This window comes from Narcine bancroftii, chromosome 2, assembly GCF_036971445.1.
Source record: "Narcine bancroftii isolate sNarBan1 chromosome 2, sNarBan1.hap1, whole genome shotgun sequence".
Lineage (NCBI taxonomy): Eukaryota > Metazoa > Chordata > Chondrichthyes > Torpediniformes > Narcinidae > Narcine > Narcine bancroftii.
Window position 1 is genome coordinate 261977491 of NC_091470.1, and position 27793 is coordinate 262005283.

The following is a 27793-nucleotide window of genomic DNA, read 5'->3' on the forward strand; positions in this document are numbered from 1 at the left end:
TGATTCCCTGCCTCTGATTCGCAACCTCTAATTCCCCACCTCTGATTCCCCATATCTGATTCCCCGCCTCTGTTTCCCTGACTCTGATTCCCGGCCTCTGTTTCCCCATATCTGATTCCCCTCCTCTGATTCCCCAACTCTGATTCCCCGCCTCTGATTCCCCATCTCTGATTCCCCGCCTCTGATTCCCCGTGTCGGATTCCCTGCCTCTGATTCCCCGCCTCTGATTCCCCGCCTCTGATTCCCCATATCTGATTCCCCGCCTCTATTTCCCCGCCTCTGATTCCCTGCCTCTGATTCCCCATATCTGATTCCCTGCCTCTGATTCCCCAACTCTGATTCCCCGCCTCGGATTCCCCAGCTCTGAATCCCCGCCTCTGATTCCCCGCATCTGATTCCCTGCCTCTGATTCACCGCCTTGATTCCCCATCTCTGATTCACAACCTCTGATTCCCCACCTCTGATTCCCCATATCTGATTCCCCGCCTCTGTTTCCCCATATCTGATTCCCCGGCTCTGATTGCCCACCTCTGATTCCCCGCCTCTGATTCGCCAGCTCTGATTCGCCGCCTCTGATTCCCCGCATCTGATTCCCTGCCTCTGATTCCCCGCCTCTGATTCCCCATCTCTGATTCACCGCCTTTGATTCGCCACCTCTGATTCCCCATATCTGATTCTCCACCTCTGTTTCCCCGCCTCTGATTCCCCGCCTCTGATTCTCCATATCTCATTCCCCGCCTCTGAATCCCATCTCTGATTCCCGGACTCTGATTCCCCACCTCTGATTCCCGGCCTCTTATTCCCAGCATCTGATTCCCGGCCTCTGATTCCCGGCCTCTGATTCCCCGCTTCTGATTCTGATTCCCTGCCTCTGATTCCCCATCTCTGATTCTGCACATCTGATTCCCTGCCTCTGATTCCCCACCTCTGATTCCCCATATCTGATTCCCCACCTCTGTTTCCCCGCCTCTGATTCCCCGCCTCTGTTTCCCCACCTCTGATTCCCCATATCTAATTCCCCGCCTCTCTTTGCCCACCTCTGATTCCCCACCTCTGTTTCCCCATATCTGATTCCCCGCCTCTGAATCCCCAACTCTGATTCCCTGCCTCTGATTCACCAGCTCTGATTCCCCGCCTTTGATTCCCCCCATCTGATTCCCAGCCTCTGAATCCCCGTGTCTGATTTCCTGCCTCAGATTCCCCGCCTCTGATTCCCCATCTCTGATTCACCGCCTCTGATTCCCCACCTCTGATTCCCCATCTCTGATTCCCCATATCTTATTCCCCGCCTCTGTTTCCCCCCCCTCTGATTCCCAGCCTCTGATTCCCCATATCTGATTCCCCGCCTCTGATTCCCCATATTTGATTCCCCGCCTCATTTTCCCCATATCTGCTTCGCCGCCTCTGATTCCCCAACTCTGATTCCCCGCCTCTGATTCCCCATCTCTGATTTCCCGCCTCTGATTTCCGGCATCCGATTCCCTGCCTCTGATTTCCCGCCTCTGATTCCCCGTCTCTGATTCCCCGCCTCTGATTCCCCGTGTCTGATTCCCTGCCTCTGATTCCCCGCCTCTGATTCCCCGCGTCTGATTCCCTGCCACTGATTCCCTGCCCCTGATTCCCCACCTCTGATTCCCCATATCTGATTCCCCGCCTCTGTTTCCCTGCCTCTGATTCCCCGCCTCTGTTTCTCCATATCTGATTCCCCGCCTCTGATTCCCCAACTCTGATTCCCCTCCTCTAATTCGCCAGCTATGATTCCCCGCCTCTGATTCCCTGCATCTGATTCCCTGCCTCTGATTCCCCGCCTCTGATTCCCCTTCTCTGATTCACCACCTCTGAATCCCCACCTCTAATTCCCCATCTCTGATTCCGCACATCCGATTCCCTGCCTCTGATTCCCCGCCTCTGATTCCCCGCCTCTGATTCCCTGCCTCTGATTCGCAACCTCTAATTCCCCACCTCTGATTCCCCATATCTTATTCCCCGCCTCTGTTTCCCCCCCTCTGATTCCCAGCCTCTGATTCCCCATATCTGATTCCCCGCCTCTGATTCCCCATATCTGATTCCCCGCCTCATTTTCCCCATATCTGCTTCGCCGCCTCTGATTCCCCAACTCTGATTCCCCGCCTCTGATTCCCCAGCTCTGATTTCCCGCCTCTGATTTCCGGCATCCGATTCCCTGCCTCTGATTTCCCGCCTCTGATTCCTCGTCTCTGATTCCCCGCCTCTGATTCCCCGTGTCTGATTCCCTGCCTCTGATTCCCCGCCTCTGATTCCCCGTGTCTGATTCCCTGCCACTGATTCCCTGCCCCTGATTCCCCACCTCTGATTCCCCATATCTGATTCCCCACCTCTGTTTCCCTGCCTCTGATTCCCCGCCTCTGTTTCCCCATATCTGATTCCCCGCCTCTGATTCCCCAACTCTGATTCCCCTCCTCTAATTCGCCAGCTATGATTCCCCGCCTCTGATTCCCTGCATCTGATTCCCTGCCTCTGATTCCCCGCCTCTGATTCCCCTTCTCTGATTCACCACCTCTGAATCCCCACCTCTGATTCCCCATCTCTGATTCCGCACATCCGATTCCCTGCCTCTGATTCCCCGCCTCTGATTCCCCGCCTCTGATTCCCTGCCTCTGATTCGCAACCTCTAATTCCCCACCTCTGATTCCCCATATCTGATTCCCCGCCTCTGTTTCCCTGCCTCTGATTCCCGGCCTCTGTTTCCCCATATCTGATTCCCCTCCTCTGATTCCCCAACTCTGAATCCCCGCCTCTGATTCCCCAGCTCTAATTCCCCGCCTTTTATTCCCGGCCTCTGATTCCCTGCCACTGATTCCCCGCCCCTATTTCCCCACCTCTGATTCGCCATATCTGATTCCCCGCCTCTGTTTCCCCAGCTCTGATACCCCACCTCTGATTCCCCAGCTCTGATTCTCTGCCACTGATTCCCCGCCCCTGATTCCCCACCTCTGATTCCCCATATCTGATTCCCCGCCTCTGATTCCCCTTCTCTGATTCACCACCTCTGAATCCCAACCTCTGATTCCCCATCTCTGATTCCGCACATCCAATTCCCTGCCTCTGATTCCCCGCCTCTGATTCCCCGCCTCTGATTCCCTGCCTCTGATTCGCAACCTCTAATTCCCCACCTCTGATTCCCCATATCTGATTCCCCGCCTCTGTTTCCCTGACTCTGATTCCCGGCCTCTGTTTCCCCATATCTGATTCCCCTCCTCTGATTCCCCAACTCTGATTCCCCGCCTCTGATTCCCCAGCTCTGATTCCCCGCCTTTTATTCCCGGCCTCTGATTCCCTGCCACTGATTCCCCGCCCCTGATTCCCCACCTCTGATTCCCCATATCTGATTCCCCGCCTCTGTTTCCCCAGCTCTGATTCCCCACCTCTGATTCCCCAGCTCTGATTCCCTGCCACTGATTCCCCGCCCCTGATTTCCCACCTCTGATTCCCCATATCTGATTCCTCGCCTCTGTTTCCCCAGCTCTGATTCCCTGCCTCTGATTCCCTGCCCTGATTCCCCATCTCTGTTTCACCGCCTTTGATTCGCCACCTCTGATTCACCATATCTGATTCCCCGCCTCTGTTTCCCCGCCTCTGATTCCCTGCCTCTGATTCCCAACCTCTGATTCCACACCTCTGATTCCCCATATCTGATTCCCCGCCCCTATTTCCCCATATCTGATTCCTCGCCTCTGATTCCCCAACTCTGATTCCCCGCCTCTGATTCCCCAGCTCTGATTCCCCGCCTCTGATACCCGGCGTCCGATTCCCTGCCTCTGATTCCCCGCCTCTGATTCCCCATCTCTGATTCCCCGCCTCTGATTCCCCGTGTCAGATTCCCTGCCTCTTATTCCCCGCCTCTGATTCCCCGCCTCTGATTCCCCATATCTGATTCCCCGCCTCTGTTTCCCCGCCTCTGATTCCCTGCCTCTGATTCCCCATATCTGATTCCCTGCCTCTGATTCCCCAACTCTGATTCCCCGCCTCGGATTCCCCAGCTCTGAATCCCCGCCTCTGATTCCCCGCATCTGATTCCCTGCCTCTGATTCACCGCCTTGATTCCCCATCTCTGATTCACAACCTCTGATTCCCCACCTCTGATTCCCCATATCTGATTCCCCGCCTCTGTTTCCCCATATCTGATTCCCCGGCTCTGATTGCCCACCTCTGATTCCCCGCCTCTGATTCGCCAGCTCTGATTCGCCGCCTCTGATTCCCCGCTTCTGATTCTGATTCCCTGCCTCTGATTCCCCATCTCTGATTCTGCACATCTGATTCCCTGCCTCTGATTCCCCACCTCTGATTCCCCATAGCTGATTCCCCACCTCTGTTTCCCCGCCTCTGATTCCCCGCCTCTGTTTCCCCACCTCTGATTCCCCATATCTAATTCCCCGCCTCTCTTTGCCCACCTCTGATTCCCCACCTCTGTTTCCCCATATCTGATTCCCCGCCTCTGAATCCCCAACTCTGATTCCCTGCCTCTGATTCACCAGCTCTGATTCCCCGCCTTTGATTCCCCCGTCTGATTCCCAGCCTCTGAATCCCCGTGTCTGATTTCCTGCCTCAGATTCCCCGCCTCTGATTCCCCATCTCTGATTCACCGCCTCTGATTCCCCACCTCTGATTCCCCATCTCTGATTCCCCATATCTTATTCCCCGCCTCTGTTTCCCCCCCTCTGATTCCCAGCCTCTGATTCCCCATATCTGATTCCCCGCCTCTGATTCCCCATATCTGATTCCCCGCCTCATTTTCCCCATATCTGCTTCGCCGCCTCTGATTCCCCAACTCTGATTCCCCGCCTCTGATTCCCCAGCTCTGATTTCCCGCCTCTGATTTCCGGCATCCGATTCCCTGCCTCTGATTTCCCGCCTCTGATTCCCCGTCTCTGATTCCCCGCCTCTGATTCCCCGTGTCTGATTCCCTGCCTCTGAATCCCCGCCTCTGATTCCCCGCGTCTGATTCCCTGCCACTGATTCCCTGCCCCTGATTCCCCACCTCTGATTCCCCATATCTGATTCCCCACCTCTGTTTCCCTGCCTCTGATTCCCCGCCTCTGTTTCCCCATATCTGATTCCCCGCCTCTGATTCCCCAACTCTGATTCCCCTCCTCTAATTCGCCAGCTATGATTCCCCGCCTCTGATTCCCTGCATCTGATTCCCTGCCTCTGATTCCCCGCCTCTGATTCCCCTTCTCTGATTCACCACCTCTGAATCCCCACCTCTGATTCCCCATCTCTGATTCCGCACATCCGATTCCCTGCCTCTGATTCCCCGCCTCTGATTCCCCGCCTCTGATTCCCTGCCTCTGATTCGCAACCTCTAATTCCCCACCTCTGATTCCCCATATCTGATTCCCCACCTCTGTTTCCCTGCCTCTGATTCCCGGCCTCTGTTTCCCCATATCTGATTCCCCTCCTCTGATTCCCCAACTCTGATTCCCCGCCTCTGATTCCCCAGCTCTGATTCCCCGCCTTTTATTCCCGGCCTCTGATTCCCTGCCACTGATTCCCCGCCCCTGATACCCCACCTCTGATTCGCCATATCTGATTCCCCGCCTCTGTTTCCCCAGCTCTGTTTCCCCACCTCTGATTCCCCAGCTCTGATTCTCTGCCACTGATTCCCCGCCCCTGATTCCCCACCTCTGATTCCCCATATCTGATTCCCCGCCTCTGATTCCCCTTCTCTGATTCACCACCTCTGAATCCCCACCTCTGATTCCCCATCTCTGATTCCGCACATCCGATTCCCTGCCTCTGATTCCCCGCCTCTGATTCCCCGCCTCTGATTCCCTGCCTCTGATTCGCAACCTCTAATTCCCCACCTCTGATTCCCCATATCTGATTCCCCGCCTCTGTTTCCCTGACTCTGATTCCCCGCCTCTGATTCCCCATCTCAGATTCACCGCCTTTGATTCGCCACCTCTGATTCCCCATATCTGATTCACCACCTCTGTTTCCCCGCCTCTGATTCCCCGCCTCTGATTCTCCATATCTCATTCCCCGCCTCTGAATCCCATCTCTGATTCCCGGACTCTGATTCCCCACCTCTGATTCCCGGCCTCTTATTCCCAGCATCTGACTCCCGGCCTCTGATTCCCGGCCTCTGATTCCCAGCTTCTGATTCTGATTCCCTGCCTCTGATTCCCCATCTCTGATTCTGCACATCTGATTCCCTGCCTCTGATTCCCCACCTCTGATTCCCCATAACTGATTCCCCGCCTCTGTTTCCCCGCCTCTGATTCCCCGCCTCTGTTTCCCCACCTCTGATTCCCCATATCTAATTCCCCGCCTCTCTTTGCCCGCCTCTGATTCCCCGCCTCTGTTTCCCCATATCTGATTCCCCGCCTCTGAATCCCCAACTCTGATTCCCTGCCTCTGATTCACCAGCTCTGATTCCCCGCCTTTGATTCCCCCCGTCTGATTCCCAGCCTCTGAATCCCCGTGTCTGATTTCCTGCCTCTGATTCCCCGCCTCTGATTCCCCATCTCTGATTCACCGCCTCTGATTCCCCACCTCTGATTCCCCATCTCTGATTCCGCACATCCGATTCCCTGCCTCTGATTCCCCGACTCTGATTCCCCACCTCTGATTCCCCAGCTCTGATTCCCCGCCTCTGATTCCCCGCGTCTGATTCCCTGCCTCTGATTCCCCGCCTCTGATTCCCCATCTCTGATTCCCCACCTCTGATTCCCCGTGTCTGATTCCCTGCCTCTGAATCCCCGCCTCTGATTCCCCGCCTCTGATTCCCTGCCACTGATTACCCGCCCCTGATTCCCCACCTCTGATTCCCCATATCTTATTCCCCGCCTCTGTTTCCCCCCCTCTGATTCCCAGCCTCTGATTCCCCATATCTGATTCCCCGCCTCTGATTCCCCATATCTGATTCCCCGCCTCATTTTCCCCATATCTGCTTCGCCGCCTCTGATTCCCCAACTCTGATTCCCCGCCTCTGATTCCCCAGCTCTGATTTCCTGCCTCTGATTTCCGGCATCCGATTCCCTGCCTCTGATTTCCCGCCTCTGATTCCTCGTCTCTGATTCCCCGCCTCTGATTCCCCGTGTCTGATTCCCTGCCTCTGATTCCCCGCCTCTGATTCCCCGTGTCTGATTCCCTGCCACTGATTCCCTGCCCCTGATTCCCCACCTCTGATTCCCCATATCTGATTCCCCACCTCTGTTTCCCTGCCTCTGATTCCCCGCCTCTGTTTCCCCATATCTGATTCCCCGCCTCTGATTCCCCAACTCTGATTCCCCTCCTCTAATTCGCCAGCTACGATTCCCCGCCTCTGATTCCCTGCATCTGATTCCCTGCCTCTGATTCCCCGCCTCTGATTCCCCTTCTCTGATTCACCACCTCTGAATCCCCACCTCTGATTCCCCATCTCTGATTCCGCACATCCGATTCCCTGCCTCTGATTCCCCGCCTCTGATTCCCCGCCTCTGATTCCCTGCCTCTGATTCGCAACCTCTAATTCCCCACCTCTGATTCCCCATATCTGATTCCCCGCCTCTGTTTCCCTGCCTCTGATTCCCGGCCTCTGTTTCCCCATATCTGATTCCCCTCCTCTGATTCCCCAACTCTGATTCCCCGCCTCTGATTCCCCAGCTCTAATTCCCCGCCTTTTATTCCCGGCCTCTGATTCCCTGCCACTGATTCCCCGCCCCTATTTCCCCACCTCTGATTCGCCATATCTGATTCCCCGCCTCTGTTTCCCCAGCTCTGATTCCCCACCTCTGATTCCCCAGCTCTGATTCTCTGCCACTGATTCCCCGCCCCTGATTCCCCACCTCTGATTCCCCATATCTGATTCCCCACCTCTGATTCCCCTTCTCTGATTCACCACCTCTGAATCCCCACATCTGATTCCCCATCTCTGATTCCGCACATCCAATTCCCTGCCTCTGATTCCCCGCCTCTGATTCCCCGCCTCTGATTCCCTGCCTCTGATTCGCAACCTCTAATTCCCCACCTCTGATTCCCCATATCTGATTCCCCGCCTCTGTTTCCCTGACTCTGATTCCCGGCCTCTGTTTCCCCATATCTGATTCACCTCCTCTGATTCCCCAACTCTGATTCCCCGCCTCTGATTCCCCAGCTCTGATTCCCCGCCTTTTATTCCCGGCCTCTGATTCCCTGCCACTGATTCCCCGCCCCTGATTCCCCACCTCTGATTCCCCATATCTGATTCCCCGCCTCTGTTTCCCCAGCTCTGATTCCCCACCTCTGATTCCCCAGCTCTGATTCCCTGCCACTGATTCCCCGCCCCTGATTTCCCACCTCTGATTCCCCATATCTGATTCCCCGCCTCTGTTTCCCCAGCTCTGATTCCCTGCCTCTGATTCCCTGCCCTGATTCCCCATCTCTGTTTCACCGCCTTTGATTCGCCACCTCTGATTCACCATATCTGATTCCCCGCCTCTGTTTCCCCGCCTCTGATTCCCTGCCTCTGATTCCCAACCTCTGATTCCACACCTCTGATTCCCCATATCTGATTCCCCGCCCCTATTTCCCCATATCTGATTCCCCGCCTCTGATTCCCCAACTCTGATTCCCCGCCTCTGATTCCCCAGCTCTGATTCCCCGCCTCTGATACCCGGCGTCCGATTCCCTGCCTCTGATTCCCCGCCTCTGATTCCCCATCTCTGATTCCCCGCCTCTGATTCCCCGTGTCGGATTCCCTGCCTCTGATTCCCCGCCTCTGATTCCCCGCCTCTGATTCCCCATATCTGATTCCCCGCCTCTATTTCCCCGCCTCTGATTCCCTGCCTCTGATTCCCCATATCTGATTCCCTGCCTCTGATTCCCCAACTCTGATTCCCCGCCTCGGATTCCCCAGCTCTGAATCCCCGCCTCTGATTCCCCGCATCTGATTCCCTGCCTCTGATTCACCGCCTTGATTCCCCATCTCTGATTCACAACCTCTGATTCCCCACCTCTGATTCCCCATATCTGATTCCCCGCCTCTGTTTCCCCATATCTGATTCCCCGGCTCTGATTGCCCACCTCTGATTCCCCGCCTCTGATTCGCCAGCTCTGATTCACCGCCTCTGATTCCCCGCATCTGATTCCCTGCCTCTGATTCCCCGCCTCTGATTCCCCATCTCTGATTCACCGCCTTTGATTCGCCACCTCTGATTCCCCATATCTGATTCTCCACCTCTGTTTCCCCGCCTCTGATTCCCCGCCTCTGATTCTCCATATCTCATTCCCCGCCTCTGAATCCCATCTCTGATTCCCGGACTCTGATTCCCCACCTCTGATTCCCGGCCTCTTATTCCCAGCATCTGATTCCCGGCCTCTGATTCCCGGCCTCTGATTCCCCGCTTCTGATTCTGATTCCCTGCCTCTGATTCCCCATCTCTGATTCTGCACATCTGATTCCCTGCCTCTGATTCCCCACCTCTGATTCCCCATATCTGATTCCCCACCTCTGTTTCCCCGCCTCTGATTCCCCGCCTCTGTTTCCCCACCTCTGATTCCCCATATCTAATTCCCCGCCTCTCTTTGCCCACCTCTGATTCCCCAACTCTGTTTCCCCATATCTGATTCCCCGCCTCTGAATCCCCAACTCTGATTCCCTGCCTCTGATTCACCAGCTCTGATTCCCCGCCTTTGATTCCCCCCATCTGATTCCCAGCCTCTGAATCCCCGTGTCTGATTTCCTGCCTCAGATTCCCCGCCTCTGATTCCCCATCTCTGATTCACCGCCTCTGATTCCCCACCTCTGATTCCCCATCTCTGATTCCCCATATCTTATTCCCCGCCTCTGTTTCCCCCCCCTCTGATTCCCAGCCTCTGATTCCCCATATCTGATTCCCCGCCTCTGATTCCCCATATCTGATTCCCCGCCTCATTTTCCCCATATCTGCTTCGCCGCCTCTGATTCCCCAACTCTGATTCCCCGCCTCTGATTCCCCAGCTCTGATTTCCCGCCTCTGATTTCCGGCATCCGATTCCCTGCCTCTGATTTCCCGCCTCTGATTCCCCGTCTCTGATTCCCCGCCTCTGATTCCCCGTGTCTGATTCCCTGCCTCTGATTCCCCGCCTCTGATTCCCCGCGTCTGATTCCCTGCCACTGATTCCCTGCCCCTGATTCCCCACCTCTGATTCCCCGTGTCTGATTCCCTGCCTCTGATTCCCCGCCTCTGATTCCCCGCGTCTGATTCCCTGCCACTGATTCCCTGCCCCTGATTCCCCACCTCTGATTCCCCATATCTGATTCCCCGCCTCTGTTTCCCTGCCTCTGATTCCCTGCATCTGATTCCCTGCCTCTGATTCCCCGCCTCCGATTCCCCTTCTCTGATTCACCACCTCTGAATCCCCACCTCTAATTCCCCATCTCTGATTCCGCACATCCGATTCCCTGCCTCTGATTCCCCGCCTCTGATTCCCCGCCTCTGATTCCCTGCCTCTGATTCGCAACCTCTAATTCCCCACCTCTGATTCCCCATATCTTATTCCCCGCCTCTGTTTCCCCCCCTCTGATTCCCAGCCTCTGATTCCCCATATCTGATTCCCCGCCTCTGATTCCCCATATCTGATTCCCCGCCTCATTTTCCCCATATCTGCTTCGCCGCCTCTGATTCCCCAACTCTGATTCCCCGCCTCTGATTCCCCAGCTCTGATTTCCCGCCTCTGATTTCCGGCATCCGATTCCCTGCCTCTGATTTCCCGCCTCTGATTCCTCGTCTCTGATTCCCCGCCTCTGATTCCCCGTGTCTGATTCCCTGCCTCTGATTCCCCGCCTCTGATTCCCCGTGTCTGATTCCCTGCCACTGATTCCCTGCCCCTGATTCCCCACCTCTGATTCCCCATATCTGATTCCCCACCTCTGTTTCCCTGCCTCTGATTCCCCGCCTCTGTTTCCCCATATCTGATTCGCCGCCTCTGATTCCCCAACTCTGATTCCCCTCCACTAATTCGCCAGCTATGATTCCCCGCCTCTGATTCCCTGCATCTGATTCCCTGCCTCTGATTCCCCGCCTCTGATTCCCCTTCTCTGATTCACCACCTCTGAATCCCCACCTCTGATTCCCCATCTCTGATTCCGCACATCCGATTCCCTGCCTCTGATTCCCCGCCTCTGATTCCCCGCCTCTGATTCCCTGCCTCTGATTCGCAACCTCTAATTCCCCACCTCTGATTCCCCATATCTGATTCCCCGCCTCTGTTTCCCTGCCTCTGATTCCCGGCCTCTGTTTCCCCATATCTGATTCCCCTCCTCTGATTCCCCAACTCTGATTCCCCGCTTCTGATTCCCCAGCTCTAATTCCCTGCCTTTTATTCCCGGCCTCTGATTCCCTGCCACTGATTCCCCGCCCCTATTTCCCCCCTCTGATTCGCCATATCTGATTCCCCGCCTCTGTTTCCCCAGCTCTGATTCCCCACCTCTGATTCCCCAGCTCTGATTCTCTGCCACTGATTCCCCGCCCCTGATTCCCCACCTCTGATTCCCCATATCTGATTCCCCGCCTCTGATTCCCCTTCTCTGATTCACCACCTCTGAATCCCCACCTCTGATTCCCCATCTCTGATTCCGCACATCCAATTCCCTGCCTCTGATTCCCCGCCTCTGATTCCCCGCCTCTGATTCCCTGCCTCTGATTCGCAACCTCTAATTACCCACCTCTGATTCCCCATATCTGATTCCCCGCCTCTGTTTCCCTGACTCTGATTCCCGGCCTCTGTTTCCCCATATCTGATTCCCCTCCTCTGATTCCCCAACTCTGATTCCCCTCCTCTGATTCCCCAGCTCTGATTCCCCGCCTTTTATTCCCGGCCTCTGATTCCCTGCCTCTGATTCCCCGCCCCTGATTCCCCACCTCTGATTCCCCATATCTGATTCCCCGCCTCTGTTTCCCCAGCTCTGATTCCCCACCTCTGATTCCCCAGCTCTGATTCCCTGCCACTGATTCCCCGCCCCTGATTTCCCACCTCTGATTCCCCATATCTGATTCCCCGCCTCTGTTTCCCCAGCTCTGATTCCCTGCCTCTGATTCCCTGCCCTGATTCCCCATCTCTGTTTCACCGCCTTTGATTCGCCACCTCTGATTCACCATATCTGATTCCCCGCCTCTGTTTCCCCGCCTCTGATTCCCTGCCTCTGATTCCCAACCTCTGATTCCACACCTCTGATTCCCCATATCTGATTCCCCGCCCCTATTTCCCCATATCTGATTCCCCGCCTCTGATTCCCCAACTCTGATTCCCCGCCTCTGATTCCCCAGCTCTGATTCCCCGCCTCTGATACCCGGCGTCCGATTCCCTGCCTCTGATTCCCCGCCTCTGATTCCCCATCTCTGATTCCCCGCCTCTGATTCCCCGTGTCGGATTCCCTGCCTCTGATTCCCCGCCTCTGATTCCCCGCCTCTGATTCCCCATATCTGATTCCCCGCCTCTGTTTCCCCGCCTCTGATTCCCTGCCTCTGATTCCCCATATCTGATTCCCTGCCTCTTATTCCCCAACTCTGATTCCCCGCCTCGGATTCCCCAGCTCTGAATCCCCGCCTCTGATTCCCCGCATCTGATTCCCTGCCTATGATTCACCGCCTTGATTCCCCATCTCTGATTCACAACCTCTGATTCCCCAGCTCTGATTCCCCGCCTTTTATTCCCGGCCTCTGATTCCCTGCCACTGATTCCCCGCCCCTGATTCCCCACCTCTGATTCCCCATATCTGATTCCCCGCCTCTGTTTCCCCAGCTCTGATTCCCCACCTCTGATTCCCCAGCTCTGATTCCCTGCCACTGATTCCCCGCCCCTGATTTGCCACCTCTGATTCCCCACATCTGATTCCCCGCCTCTGTTTCCCCAGCTCTGATTCCCTGCCTCTGATTCCCTGCCCTGATTCCCCATCTCTGTTTCACCGCCTTTGATTCGCCACCTCTGATTCACCATATCTGATTCCCCGCCTCTGTTTCCCCGCCTCTGATTCCCTGCCTCGGATTCCCAACCTCTGATTCCACACCTCTGATTCCCCATATCTGATTCCCCGCCCCTATTTCCCCATATCTGATTCCCCGCCTCTGATTCCCCAACTCTGATTCCCCGCCTCTGATACCCGGCGTCCGATTCCCTGCCTCTGATTCCCCGCCTCTGATTCCCCATCTCTGATTCCCCGCCTCTGATTCCCCGTGTCGGATTCCCTGCCTCTGATTCCCCGCCTCTGATTCCCCGCCTCTGATTCCCCATATCTGATTCCCCGCCTCTGTTTCCCCGCCTCTGATTCCCTGCCTCTGATTCCCCATATCTGATTCCCTGCCTCTTATTCCCCAACTCTGATTCCCCGCCTCGGATTCCCCAGCTCTGAATCCCCGCCTCTGATTCCCCGCATCTGATTCCCTGCCTCTGATTCACCGCCTTGATTCCCCATCTCTGGTTCACAACCTCTGATTCCCCACCTCTGATTCCCCATATCTGATTCCCCGCCTCTGTTTCCCCATATCTGATTCCCCGGCTCTGATTGCCCACCTCTGATTCCCCGCCTCTGATTCGCCAGCTCTGATTCGCCGCCTCTGATTCCCCGCATCTGATTCCCTGCCTCTGATTCCCCGCCTCTGATTCCCCAGCTCTGATTCCCCGCCTCTGATACCCGGCGTCCGATTCCCTGCCTCTGATTCCCCGCCTCTGATTCCCCATCTCTGATTCCCCGCCTCTGATTCCCCGTGTCGGATTCCCTGCCTCTGATTCCCCGCCTCTGATTCCCCGCCTCTGATTCCCCATATCTGATTCCCCGCCTCTGTTTCCCCGCCTCTGATTCCCTGCCTCTGATTCCCCATATCTGATTCCCTGCCTCTTATTCCCCAACTCTGATTCCCCGCCTCGGATTCCCCAGCTCTGAATCCCCGCCTCTGATTCCCCGCATCTGATTCCCTGCCTCTGATTCACCGCCTTGATTCCCCATCTCTGATTCACAACCTCTGATTCCCCACCTCTGATTCCCCATATCTGATTCCCCGCCTCTGTTTCCCCATATCTGATTCCCCGGCTCTGATTGCCCACCTCTGATTCCCCGCCTCTGATTCGCCAGCTCTGATTCGCCGCCTCTGATTCCCCGCATCTGATTCCCTGCCTCTGATTCCCCGCCTCTGATTCCCCATCTCTGATTCACCGCCTTTGATTCGCCACCTCTGATTCCCCATATCTGATTCACCACCTCTGTTTCCCCGCCTCTGATTCCCCGCCTCTGATTCTCCATATCTCATTCCCCGCCTCTGAATCCCATCTCTGATTCCCGGACTCTGATTCCCCACCTCTGATTCCCGGCCTCTTATTCCCAGCATCTGATTCCCGGCCTCTGATTCCCGGCCTCTGATTCCCCGCTTCTGATTCTGATTCCCTGCCTCTGATTCCCCATCTCTGATTCTGCACATCTGATTCCCTGCCTCTGATTCCCCACCTCTGATTCCCCATATCTGATTCCCCACCTCTGTTTCCCCGCCTCTGATTCCCCGCCTCTGTTTCCCCACCACTGATTCCCCATATCTAATTCCCCGCCTCTCTTTGCCCACCTCTGATTCCCCACCTCTGTTTCCCCATATCTGATTCCCCGCCTCTGAATCCCCATCTCTGATTCCCTGCCTCTGATTCACCAGCTCTGATTCCCCGCCTTTGATTCCCCCCGTCTGATTCCCAGCCTCTGAATCCCCGTGTCTGATTTCCTGCCTCAGATTCCCCGCCTCTGATTCCCCATCTCTGATTCACCGCCTCTGATTCCCCACCTCTGATTCCCCATCTCTGATTCCCCATATCTTATTCCCGGCCTCTGTTTCCCCCCCTCTGATTCCCAGCCTCTGATTCCCCATATCTGATTCCCCGCCTCTGATTCCCCATATCTGATTCCCCGCCTCATTTTCCCCATATCTGCTTCGCCACCTCTGATTCTCCAACTCTGATTCCCCGCCTCTGATTCCCCAGCTCTGATTCCCTGTCTCTGATTCCCCGCCTCTGATTCCCCGTGTCTGATTCCCCGCCTCTGATTCCCCGTGTCTGATTCCCTGCCTCTGATTCCCCGCCTCTGATTCCCCGCGTCTGATTCCCTGCCACTGATTCCCTGCCCCTGATTCCCCACCTCTGATTCCCCATATCTGATTCCCCGCCTCTGTTTCCCTGCCTCTTATTCCCCGCCTCTGTTTCTCCATATCTGATTCCCCGCCTCTGATTCCCCAACTCTGATTCCCCTCCTCTAATTCGCCAGCTGTGATTCCCCGCCTCTGATTCCCTGCATCTGATTCCCTGCCTCTGATTCCCCGCCTCTGATTCCCCTTCTCTGATTCACCACCTCTGAATCCCCACCTCTGATTCCCCATCACTGATTCCGCACATCCGATTCCCTGCCTCTGATTCCCCGACTCTGATTCCCCGCCTCTGATTACCTGCCTCTGATTCGCAACCTCTAATTCCCCACCTCTGATTCCCCATATCTGATTCCCCGCCTCTGTTTCCCTGCCTCTGATTCCCGGCCTCTGTTTCCCCATATCTGATTCCCCTCCTCTGATTCCCCAACTCTGATTCCCCGCCTCTGATTCCCCAGCTCTGATTCCCCGCCTTTTATTCCCGGCCTCTGATTCCCTGCCACTGATTCCCCGCCCCTGATTCCCCACCTCTGATTCCCCATATCTGATTCCCCGCCTCTGTTTCCCCAGCTCTGATTCCCCACCTCTGATTCCCCAGCTCTGATTCTCTGCCACTGATTCCCCGCCCCTGATTCCCCACCTCTGATTCCCCATATCTGATTCCCCGCCTCTGTTTCCCCAGCTCTGATTCCCTGCCTCTGATTCCCTGCCCTGATTCCCCATCTCTGATTCCCCGCGTCTGATTCCCCACCTCTGATTCCCCATATCTGATTCCCTGCATCTGTTTCCCCGCCTCGGATTCCCCGCCTTTGATTCCCCATATCTGATTCCCCGGCTCTGATTGCCCACCTCTGATTCCCCGCCTCTGATTCGCCAGCTCTGATTCCCCACCTCTGATTCCCCATATCTGATTCTCCACCTCTGTTTCCCCGCCTCTGATTCCCTGCCACTGATTCCCCGCCCCTGATTCCCCACCTCTGATTCCCCATATCTTATTCCCCGCCTCTGTTCCCCCCCTCTGATTCCCAGCCTCTGATTCCCCATATCTGATTCCCCGCCTCTGATTCCCCATATCTGATTCCCCGCCTCATTTTCCCCATATCTGCTTTGCCGCCTCTGATTCCCCAACTCTGATTCCCCTCCTCTGATTCCCCAGCTCTGATTTCCCGCCTCTGATTTCCAGCATCCGATTCCCTGCCTCTGATTCCCCGCCTCTGATTCCCCATCTCTGATTCCCCGCCTCTGATTCCCCGTGTCTGATTCCCTGCCTCTGATTCCCCGCCTCTGATTCCCCGCGTCTGATTCCCTGCCACTGATTCCCTGCCCCTGATTCCCCACCTCTGATTCCCCATATCTGATTCCCCGCCTCTGTTTCCCCACCTCTGATTCCCCGCCTCTGAATCCCCAACTCTGATTCCCTGCCTCTGATTCACCAGCTCTGATTCCCCGCCTTTGATTCCCCCCGTCTGATTCCCAGCCTCTGAATCCCCGTGTCTGATTTCCTGCCTCAGATTCCCCGCCTCTGATTCCCCATCTCTGATTCACCGCCTCTGATTCCCCACCTCTGATTCCCCATCTCTGATTCCCCATATCTTATTCCCGGCCTCTGTTTCCCCCCCTCTGATTCCCAGCCTCTGATTCCCCATATCTGATTCCCCGCCTCTGATTCCCCATATCTGATTCCCCGCCTCATTTTCCCCATATCTGCTTCGCCACCTCTGATTCCCCAACTCTGATTCCCCACCTCTGATTCCCCAGCTCTGATTCCCCGCCTCTGTTTTCCCAGCTCTGTTTCCCCACCTCTGATTCCCCAGCTCTGATTCTCTGCCACTGATTCCCCGCCCCTGATTCCCCACCTCTGATTCCCCATATCTGATTCCCCGCCTCTGTTTCCCCAGCTCTGATTCCCTGCCTCTGATTCCCTGCCCTGATTCCCCATCTCTGTTTCACCGCCTTTGATTCGCCACCTCTGATTCCCCATATCTGATTCCCCGCCTCTGTTTCCCCGCCTCTGATTCCCTGCCTCTGATTCCCAACCTCTGATTCCACACCTCTGATTCCCCATATCTGATTCCCCGCCTCTATTTCCCCATATCTGATTCCCCGCCTCTGATTCCCCAACTCTGATTCCCCGCCTCTGTTTCCCCAGCTCTGATTCCCCGCCTCTGATTCCCGGCGTCCGATTCCCTGCCTCTGATTCCCCGCCTCTGATTCCCCATCTCTGATTCCCCGCCTCTGATTCCCGTGTCTGATTCCCTGCCTCTGATTCCCCGCCTCTGATTCCCCGCCTCTGATTCCCTGCCACTGATTCCCTGCCCCTGATTCCCCACTTCTGATTCCCCATATCTGATTCCCCGCCTGTTTCCCCGCCTCTGATTCCCCGCCTCTGATTCCCCATATCTGATTCCCTGCCTCTGATTCCCCAACTCTGATACCCCGCCTCTGATTCCCCAGCTCTGAATCCCCGCCTCTGATTCCCCGCGTCTGATTCCCCACCTCTGATTCCCCATATCTGATTCCCTGCATCTGTTTCCCCGCCTCGGATTCCCCGCCTCTGTTTCCCCATATCTGATTCCCCGGCTCTGATTGCCCACCTCTGATTCCCCGCCTCTGATTCGCCAGCTCTGATTCCCCGCCTCTGATTCCCCGCATCTGATTCCGTGCCTCTGATTCCCCGCCTCTGATTCCCCATATCTGATTCACTGCCTTTGATTCGCCACCTCTGATTCCCCATATCTGATTCTCCACCTCTGTTTCCCCGCCTCTGATTCCCTGCCACTGATTCCCCGCCCCTGATTCCCCACCTCTGATTCCCCATATCTTATTCCCCGCCTCTGTTCCCCCCCTCTGATTCCCAGCCTCTGATTCCCCATATCTGATTCCCCGCCTCTGATTCCCCATATCTGATTCCCCGCCTCATTTTCCCCATATCTGCTTTGCCGCCTCTGATTCCCCAACTCTGATTCCCCTCCTCTGATTCCCCAGCTCTGATTTCCCGCCTCTGATTTCCGGCATCCGATTCCCTGCCTCTGATTCCCCGCCTCTGATTCCCCATCTCTGATTCCCCGCCTCTGATTCCCCGTGTCTGATTCCCTGCCTCTGATTCCCCGCCTCTGATTCCCCGCGTCTGATTCCCTGCCACTGATTCCCTGCCCCTGATTCCCCACCTCTGATTCCCCATATCTGATTCCCCGCCTCTGTTTCCCCACCTCTGATTCCCCGCCTCTGTTTCCCCATATCTGATTCACCGCCTCTGATTCCCCAACTCTGATTCCCCTCCTCTAATTCGCCAGCTATGATTCCCCGCCTCCGATTCCCTGCGTCTGATTCCCTGCCTCTGATTCCCCGCCTCTGATTCCCCTTCTCTGATTCACCACCTCTGAATCCCCACCTCTGATTCCCCATCTCTGATGCCGCACATCCGATTCCCTGCCTCTGATTCCCCGCCTCTGATTCCCCGCCTATGATTCCCTGCCTCTGATTCGCAACCTCTAATTCCCCACCTCTGATTCCCCATATCTGATTCCCCGCCTCTGTTTCCCTGCCTCTGATTCCCGGCCTCTGTTTCCCCATATCTGATTCCCCTCCTCTGATTCCCCAACTCTGATTCCCCGCCTCTGATTCCCCAGCTCTGATTCCCCGCCTTTTATTCCCGGCCTCTGATTCCCTGCCACTGATTCCCCGCCCCTGATTCCCCACCTCTGATTCCCCATATCTGATTCCCCGCCTCTGTTTCCCCAGCTCTGATTCCCCACCTCTGATTCCCCAGCTCTGATTCCCTGCCACTGATACCCCGCCCCTGATTCCCCACCTCTGATTCCCCATATCTGATTCCCCGCCTCTGTTTCCCCAGCTCTGATTCCGTGCCTCTGATTCCCTGCCCTGATTCCCCATCTCTGTTTCACCGCCTTTGATTCGCCACCTCTGATTCCCCATATCTGATTCCCCGCCTCTGTTTCCCCGCCTCTGATTCCCTGCCTCTGATTCCCAACCTCTGATTCCACACCTCTGATTCCCCATATCTGATTCCCCGCCTCTATTTCCCCATATCTGATTCCCCGCCTCTGATTCCCCAACTCTGATTCCCCGCCTCTGATTCCCCAGCTCTGATTCCCTGCCTCTGATTCCCGGCGTCCGATTCCCTGCCTCTGATTCCCCACCTCTGATTCCCCATCTCTGATTCCCCGCCTCTGATTCCCCGTGTCTGATTCCCTGCCTCTGATTCCACGCCTCTGCTTCCCCGCCTCTGATTCCCCATATCTGATTCCCTGCCTCTGATTCCCCAACTCTGATTCCCCGCCTCTGATTCCCCGCGTCTGATTCCCTGCCACTGATTCCCTGCCCCTGATTCCCCACCTCTGATTCCCCATATCTGATTCCCCGCCTCTGTTTCCCTGCCTCTGATTCCCCGCCTCTGTTTCCCCATATCTGATTCCCCGCCTCTGATTCCCCAACTCTGATTCCCCTCCTCTAATTCGCCAGCTATGATTCCCCGCCTCTGATTCCCTGCATCTGATTCCCTGCCTCTGATTCCCCGCCTCTGATTCCCCTTCTCTGATTCACCACCTCTGAATCCCCACCTCTGATTCCCCATCTCTGATTCCGCACATCCGATTCCCTGCCTCTGATTCCCCACCTCTGATTCCCCATCTCTGATTCCCCATATCTTATTCCCCGCCTCTGTTTCCCCCCCTCTGATTCCCAGCCTCTGATTCCCCATATCTGATTCCCCGCCTCTGATTCCCCAAATCTGATTCCCCGCCTCATTTTCCCCATATCTGCTTCGCAGACTCTGATTCCCCAACTCTGATTCCCCGCCTCTGATTCCCCAGCTCTGATTCCCTGCCTCTGATTCCCGGCGTCCGATTCCCTGCCTCTGATTCCCCACCTCTGATTCCCCATCTCTGATTCCCCATATCTTATTCCCCGCCTCTGTTTCCCCCCCTCTGATTCCCAGCCTCTGATTCCCCATATCTGATTCCCCGCCTCTGATTCCCCAAATCTGATTCCCCGCCTCATTTTCCCCATATCTGCTTCGCAGACTCTGATTCCCCAACTCTGATTCCCCACCTCTGATTCCCCAGCTCTGATTCCCTGCCTCTGATTCCCGGCGTCCGATTCCCTGCCTCTGATTCCCCACCTCTGATTCCCCATCTCTGATTCCCCGCCTCTGATTCCCCATATCTGATTCCCCGGCTCTGATTGCCCACCTCTGATTCCCCGCCTCTGATTCGCCAGCTCTGATTCCCCGCCTCTGATTCCCCGCATCTGATTCCGTGCCTCTGATTCCCCGCCTCTGATTCCCCATATCTGATTCACTGCCTTTGATTCGCCACCTCTGATTCCCCATATCTGATTCTCCACCTCTGTTTCCCCGCCTCTGATTCCCTGCCACTGATTCCCCGCCCCTGATTCCCCACCTCTGATTCCCCATATCTTATTCCCCGCCTCTGTTCCCCCCCTCTGATTCCCAGCCTCTGATTCCCCATATCTGATTCCCCGCCTCTGATTCCCCATATCTGATTCCCCGCCTCATTTTCCCCATATCTGCTTTGCCGCCTCTGATTCCCCAACTCTGATTCCCCTCCTCTGATTCCCCAGCTCTGATTTCCCGCCTCTGATTTCCGGCATCCGATTCCCTGCCTCTGATTCCCCGCCTCTGATTCCCCATCTCTGATTCCCCGCCTCTGATTCCCCGTGTCTGATTCCCTGCCTCTGATTCCCCGCCTCTGATTCCCCGCGTCTGATTCCCTGCCACTGATTCCCTGCCCCTGATTCCCCACCTCTGATTCCCCATATCTGATTCCCCGCCTCTGTTTCCCCACCTCTGATTCCCCGCCTCTGTTTCCCCATATCTGATTCACCGCCTCTGATTCCCCAACTCTGATTCCCCTCCTCTAATTCGCCAGCTATGATTCCCCGCCTCCGATTCCCTGCGTCTGATTCCCTGCCTCTGATTCCCCGCCTCTGATTCCCCTTCTCTGATTCACCAGCTCTGAATCCCCACCTCTGATTCCCCATCTCTGATGCCGCACATCCGATTCCCTGCCTCTGATTCCCCGCCTCTGATTCCCCGCCTATGATTCCCTGCCTCTGATTCGCAACCTCTAATTCCCCACCTCTGATTCCCCATATCTGATTCCCCGCCTCTGTTTCCCTGCCTCTGATTCCCGGCCTCTGTTTCCCCATATCTGATTCCCCTCCTCTGATTCCCCAACTCTGATTCCCCGCCTCTGATTCCCCAGCTCTGATTCCCCGCCTTTTATTCCCGGCCTCTGATTCCCTGCCACTGATTCCCCGCCCCTGATTCCCCACCTCTGATTCCCCATATCTGATTCCCCGCCTCTGTTTCCCCAGCTCTGATTCCCCACCTCTGATTCCCCAGCTCTGATTCCCTGCCACTGATTCCCCGCCCCTGATTCCCCACCTCTGATTCCCCATATCTGATTCCCCGCCTCTGTTTCCCCAGCTCTGATTCCGTGCCTCTGATTCCCTGCCCTGATTCCCCATCTCTGTTTCACCGCCTTTGATTCGCCACCTCTGATTCCCCATATCTGATTCCCCGCCTCTGTTTCCCCGCCTCTGATTCCCTGCCTCTGATTCCCAACCTCTGATTCCACACCTCTGATTCCCCATATCTGATTCACCGCCTCTATTTCCCCATATCTGATTCCCCGCCTCTGATTCCCCAACTCTGATTCCCCGCCTCTGATTCCCCAGCTCTGATTCCCTGCCTCTGATTCCCGGCGTCCGATTCCCTGCCTCTGATTCCCCACCTCTGATTCCCCATCTCTGATTCCCCGCCTCTGATTCCCCGTGTCTGATTCCCTGCCTCTGATTCCACGCCTCTGCTTCCCCGCCTCTGATTCCCCATATCTGATTCCCTGCCTCTGATTCCCCAACTCTGATTCCCCGCCTCTGATTCCCCAGCTCTGAATCCCCGCCTCTGATTCCCCGCCTCTGATTCCCCAGCTCTGAATCCCCGCCTCTGATTCCCCGCCTCTGATTCCCCGCGTCTGATTCCCTGCCACTGATTCCCTGCCCCTGATTCCCCACCTCTGATTCCCCATATCTGATTCCCCGCCTCTGTTTCCCTGCCTCTGATTCCCCGCCTCTGTTTCGCCATATCTGATTCCCCGCCTCTGATTCCCCAACTCTGATTCCCCTCCTCTAATTCGCCAGCTATGATTCCCCGCCTCTGATTCCCTGCATCTGATTCCCTGCCTCTGATTCCCCGCCTCTGATTCCCCTTCTCTGATTCACCACCTCTGAATCTCCACCTCTGATTCCCCATCTCTGATTCCGCACATCCGATTCCCTGCCTCTGATTCCCCACCTCTGATTCCCCATCTCTGATTCCCCATATCTTATTCCCCGCCTCTGTTTCCCCCCCTCTGATTCCCAGCCTCTGATTCCCCATATCTGATTCCCCGCCTCTGATTCCCCAAATCTGATTCCCCGCCTCATTTTCCCCATATCTGCTTCGCAGACTCTGATTCCCCAACTCTGATTCCCCGCCTCTGATTCCCCAGCTCTGATTTCCCGCCTCTGATTTCCGGCATCCGATTCCCTGCCTCTGATTTCCCGCCTCTGATTCCCCGTCTCTGATTCCCCGCCTCTGATTCCCCGTGTCTGATTCCCTGCCTCTGATTCCCCGCCTCTGATTCCCCGCGTCTGATTCCCTGCCACTGATTCCCTGCCCCTGATTCCCCACCTCTGATTCCCCATATCTGATTCGCCGCCTCTGTTTCCCTGCCTCTGATTCCCCGCCTCTGTTTCCCCATATCTGATTCCCCGCCTCTGATTCCCCAACTCTGATTCCCCTCCTCTAATTCGCCAGCTATGATTCCCCGCCTCTGATTCCCTGCATCTGATTCCCTGCCTCTGATTCCCCGCCTCTGATTCCCCTTCTCTGATTCACCACCTCTGAATCCCCACCTCTGATTCCCCATCTCTGATTCCGCACATCCGATTCCCTGCATCTGATTCCCCGCCTCTGATTCCCCGCCTCTGATTCCCTGCCTCTGATTCGCAACCTCTAATTCCCCACCTCTGATTCCCCATATCTGATTCCCCGCCTCTGTTTCCCTGCCTCTGATTCCCGGCCTCTGATTCCCCATATCTGATTCCCCTCCTCTGATTCCCCAACTCTGATTCCCCGCCTCTGATTCCCCAGCTCTGATTCCCCGCCTTTTATTCCCGGCCTCTGATTCCCTGCCACTGATTCCCCGCCCCTGATTCCCCACCTCTGATTCCCCATATCTGATTCCCCGCCTCTGTTTCCCCAGCTCTGATTCCCCACCTCTGATTCCCCAGCTCTGATTCTCTGCCACTGATTCCCCGCCCCTGATTCCCCACCTCTGATTCCCCATATCTGATTCCCCGCCTCTGTTTCCCCAGCTCTGATTCCCTGCCTCTGATTCCCTGCCCTGATTCCCCATCTCTGTTTCACCGCCTTTGATTCGCCACCTCTGATTCCCCATATCTGATTCCCCGCCTCTGTTTCCCCGCCTCTGATTCCCTGCCTCTGATTCCCAACCTCTGATTCCACACCTCTGATTCCCCATATCTGATTCCCCGCCTCTATTTCCCCATATCTGATTCCCCGCCTCTGATTCCCCAACTCTGATTCCCCGCCCCTGTTTCCCCAGCTCTGATTCCCCGCCTCTGATTCCCGGCGTCTGATTCCCTGCCTCTGATTCCCCGCCTCTGATTCCCCATCTCTGATTCCCCGCCTATGATTCCCCGTGTCTGATTCCCTGCCTCTGATTCCCCGCCTCTGATTCCCCGCCTCTGATTCCCTGCCACTGATTCCCTGCCCCTGATTCCCCACTTCTGATTCCCCATATCTGATTCCCCGCCTGTTTCCCCGCCTCTGATTCCCCGCCTCTGATTCCCCATATCTGATTCCCTGCCTCTGATTCCCCAACTCTGATACCCCGCCTCTGATTCCCCAGCTCTGAATCCCCGCCTCTGATTCCCCGCGTCTGATTCCCCACCTCTGATTCCCCATATCTGATTCCCTGCATCTGTTTCCCCGCCTCGGATTCCCCGCCTCTGATTCCCCATATCTGATTCCCCGGCTCTGATTGCCCACCTCTGATTCCCCGCCTCTGATTCGCCAGCTCTGATTCCCCGCCTCTGATTCCCCGCATCTGATTCCCTGCCTCTGATTCCCCGCCTCTGATTCCCCATCTCTGATTCACCGCCTTTGAATCGCCACCTCTGATTCCCCATATCTGATTCCCCACCTCTGTTTCCCCGCCTCTGATTCCCTGCCACTGATTCCCCGCCCCTGATTCCCCACCTCTGATTCCCCATATCTTATTCCCCGCCTCTGTTCCCCCCCTCTGATTCCCAGCCTCTGATTCCCCATATCTGATTCCCCGCCTCTGATTCCCCACATCTGATTCCCCGCCTCATTTTCCCCATATCTGCTTCGCCGCCTCTGATTCCCCAACTCTGATTCCCCTCCTCTGATTCCCCAGCTCTGATTTCCCGCCTCTGATTTCCGGCATCCGATTCCCTGCCTCTGATTCCCCGCCTCTGATTCCCCATCTCTGATTCCCTGCCTCTGATTCCCCGTGTCTGATTCCCTGCCTCTGATTCCCCGCCTCTGATTCCCCGCGTCTGATTCCCTGCCACTGATTCCCTGCCCCTGATTCCCCACCTCTGATTCCCCATATCTGATTCCCCGCCTCTGTTTCCCCACCTCTGATTCCCCGCCTCTGTTTCCCCATATCTGATTCACCGCCTCTGATTCCCCAACTCTGATTCCCCTCCTCTAATTCGCCAGCTATGATTCCCCGCCTCTGATTCCCTGCGTCTGATTCCCTGCCTCTGATTCCCCGCCTCTGATTCCCCTTCTCTGATTCACCACCTCTGAATCCCCACCTCTGATTCCCCATCTCTGATTCCGCACATCCGATTCCCTGCCTCTGATTCCCCGCCTCTGATTCCCCGCCTCTGATTCCCTGCCTCTGATTCGCAACCTCTAATTCCCCACCTCTGATTCCCCATATCTGATTCCCCGCCTCTGTTTCCCTGCCTCTGATTCCCGGCCTCTGTTTCCCCATATCTGATTCCCCTCCTCTGATTCCCCAACTCTGATTCCCCGCCTCTGATTCCCCAGCTCTGATTCCCCGCCTTTTATTCCCTGCCACTGATTCCCTGCCCCTGATTCCCCACTTCTGATTCCCCATATCTGATTCCCCGCCTGTTTCCCCGCCTCTGATTCCCCGCCTCTGATTCCCCATATCTGATTCCCTGCCTCTGATTCCCCAACTCTGATACCCCGCCTCTGATTCCCCAGCTCTGAATCCCCGCCTCTGATTCCCCGCGTCTGATTCCCCACCTCTGATTCCCCAAATCTGATTCCCTGCATCTGTTTCCCCGCCTCGGATTCCCCGCCTCTGATTCCCCATATCTGATTCCCCGGCTCTGATTGCCCACCTCTGATTCCCCGCCTCTGATTCGCCAGCTCTGATTCCCCGCCTCTGATTCCCCGCATCTGATTCCCTGCCTCTGATTCCCCGCCTCTGATTCCCCATCTCTGATTCACCGCCTTTGAATCGCCACCTCTGATTCCCCATATCTGATTCCCCACCTCTGTTTCCCCGCCTCTGATTCCCTGCCACTGATTCCCCGCCCCTGATTCCCCACCTCTGATTCCCCATATCTTATTCCCCGCCTCTGATCCCCCCCTCTGATTCCCAGCCTCTGATTCCCCATATCTGATTCCCCGCCTCTGATTCCCCACATCTGATTCCCCGCCTCATTTTCCCCATATCTGCTTCGCCACCTCTGATTCCCCAACTCTGATTCCCCTCCTCTGATTCCCCAGCTCTGATTTCCCGCCTCTGATTTCCGGCATCCGATTCCCTGCCTCTGATTCCCCGCCTCTGATTCCCCATCTCTGATTCCCCGCCTCTGATTCCCCGTGTCTGATTCCCTGCCTCTGATTCCCCGCCTCTGATTCCCCGCGTCTGATTCCCTGCCACTGATTCCCTGCCCCTGATTCCCCACCTCTGATTCCCCATATCTGATTCCCCGCCTCTGTTTCCCCACCTCTGATTCTCCGCCTCTGTTTCCCCATATCTGATTCACCGCCTCTGATTCCCCAACTCTGATTCCCCTTCTCTGATTCACCACCTCTGAATCCCCACCTCTGATTCCCCATCTCTGATTCCGCACATCCGATTCCCTGCCTCTGATTCCCCGCCTCTGATTCCCCGCCTCTGATTCCCTGCCTCTGATTCGCAACCTCTAATTCCCCACCTCTGATTCCCCATATCTGATTCCCCGCCTCTGTTTCCCTGCCTCTGATTCCCGGCCTCTGTTTCCCCATATCTGATTCCCCTCCTCTGATTCCCCAACTCTGATTCCCCGCCTCTGATTCCCCAGCTCTGATTCCCCGCCTTTTATTCCCGGCCTCTGATTCCCTGCCACTGATTCCCCGCCCCTGATTCCCCACCTCTGATTCCCCATATCTGATTCCCCGCCTCTGTTTCCCCAGCTCTGATTCACCACCTCTGATTCCCTGCCACTGATTCCCCGCCCCTGATTCCCCACCTCTGATTCCCCATATCTGATTCCCCGCCTCTGTTTCCCCAGCTCTGATTCCCTGCCTCTGATTCCCTGCCCTGATTCCCCATCTCTGTTTCACCGCCTTTGATTCGCCACCTCTGATTCCCCATATCTGATTCCCCGCCTCTGTTTCCCCGCCTCTGATTCCCTGCCTCTGATTCCCAACCTCTGATTCCACACCCCTGATTCCCCATATCTGATTCCCCGCCTCTATTTCCCCATATCTGATTCCCCGCCTCTGATTCCCCAACTCTGATTCCCCGCCTCTGATTCCCCAGCTCTGATTACCGGCGTCCGATTCCCTGCCTCTGATTCCCCGCCTCTGATTCCCCATCTCTGATTCCCCGCCTCTGATTCCCCGTGTCTGATTCCCTGCCTCTGATTCCACGCCTCTGCTTCCCCGCCTCTGATTCCCTGCCACTGATTCCCTGCCCCTGATTCCCCACTTCTGATTCCCCATATCTGATTCCCCGCCTCTGTTTCCCCGCCTCTGATTCCCCGCCTCTGATTCCCCATATCTGATTCCCTGCCTCTGATTCCCCAACTCTGATTCCCCGCCTCTGATTCCCCAGCTCTGAATCCCCGCCTCTGATTCCCCGCCTCTGATTCCCCGCGTCTGATTCCCTGCCACTGATTCCCTGCCCCTGATTCCCCACCTCTGATTCCCCATATCTGATTCCCCGCCTCTGTTTCCCTGCCTCTGATTCCCCGCCTCTGTTTCCCCATATCTGATTCCCCGCCTCTGATTCCCCAACTCTAATTCCCCTCCTCTAATTCGCCAGCTATGATTCCCCAGCTCTGATTCCCTGCATCTGATTCCCTGCCTATGATTCCCCGCCTCTGATTCCCCTTCTCTGATTCACCACCTCTGAATCCCCACCTCTGATTCCCCATCTCTGATTCCGCACATCCGATTCCCTGCCTCTGATTCCCCGCCTCTGATTCCCCGCCTCTGATTCCCTGCCTCTGATTCGCAACCTCTAATTCCCCACCTCTGATTCCCCATATCTGGTTCCCCGCCTCTGTTTCCCTGCCTCTGATTCCCGGCCTCTGTTTCCCCATATCTGATTCCCCTCCTCTGATTCCCCAACTCTGATTCCCCGCCTCTGATT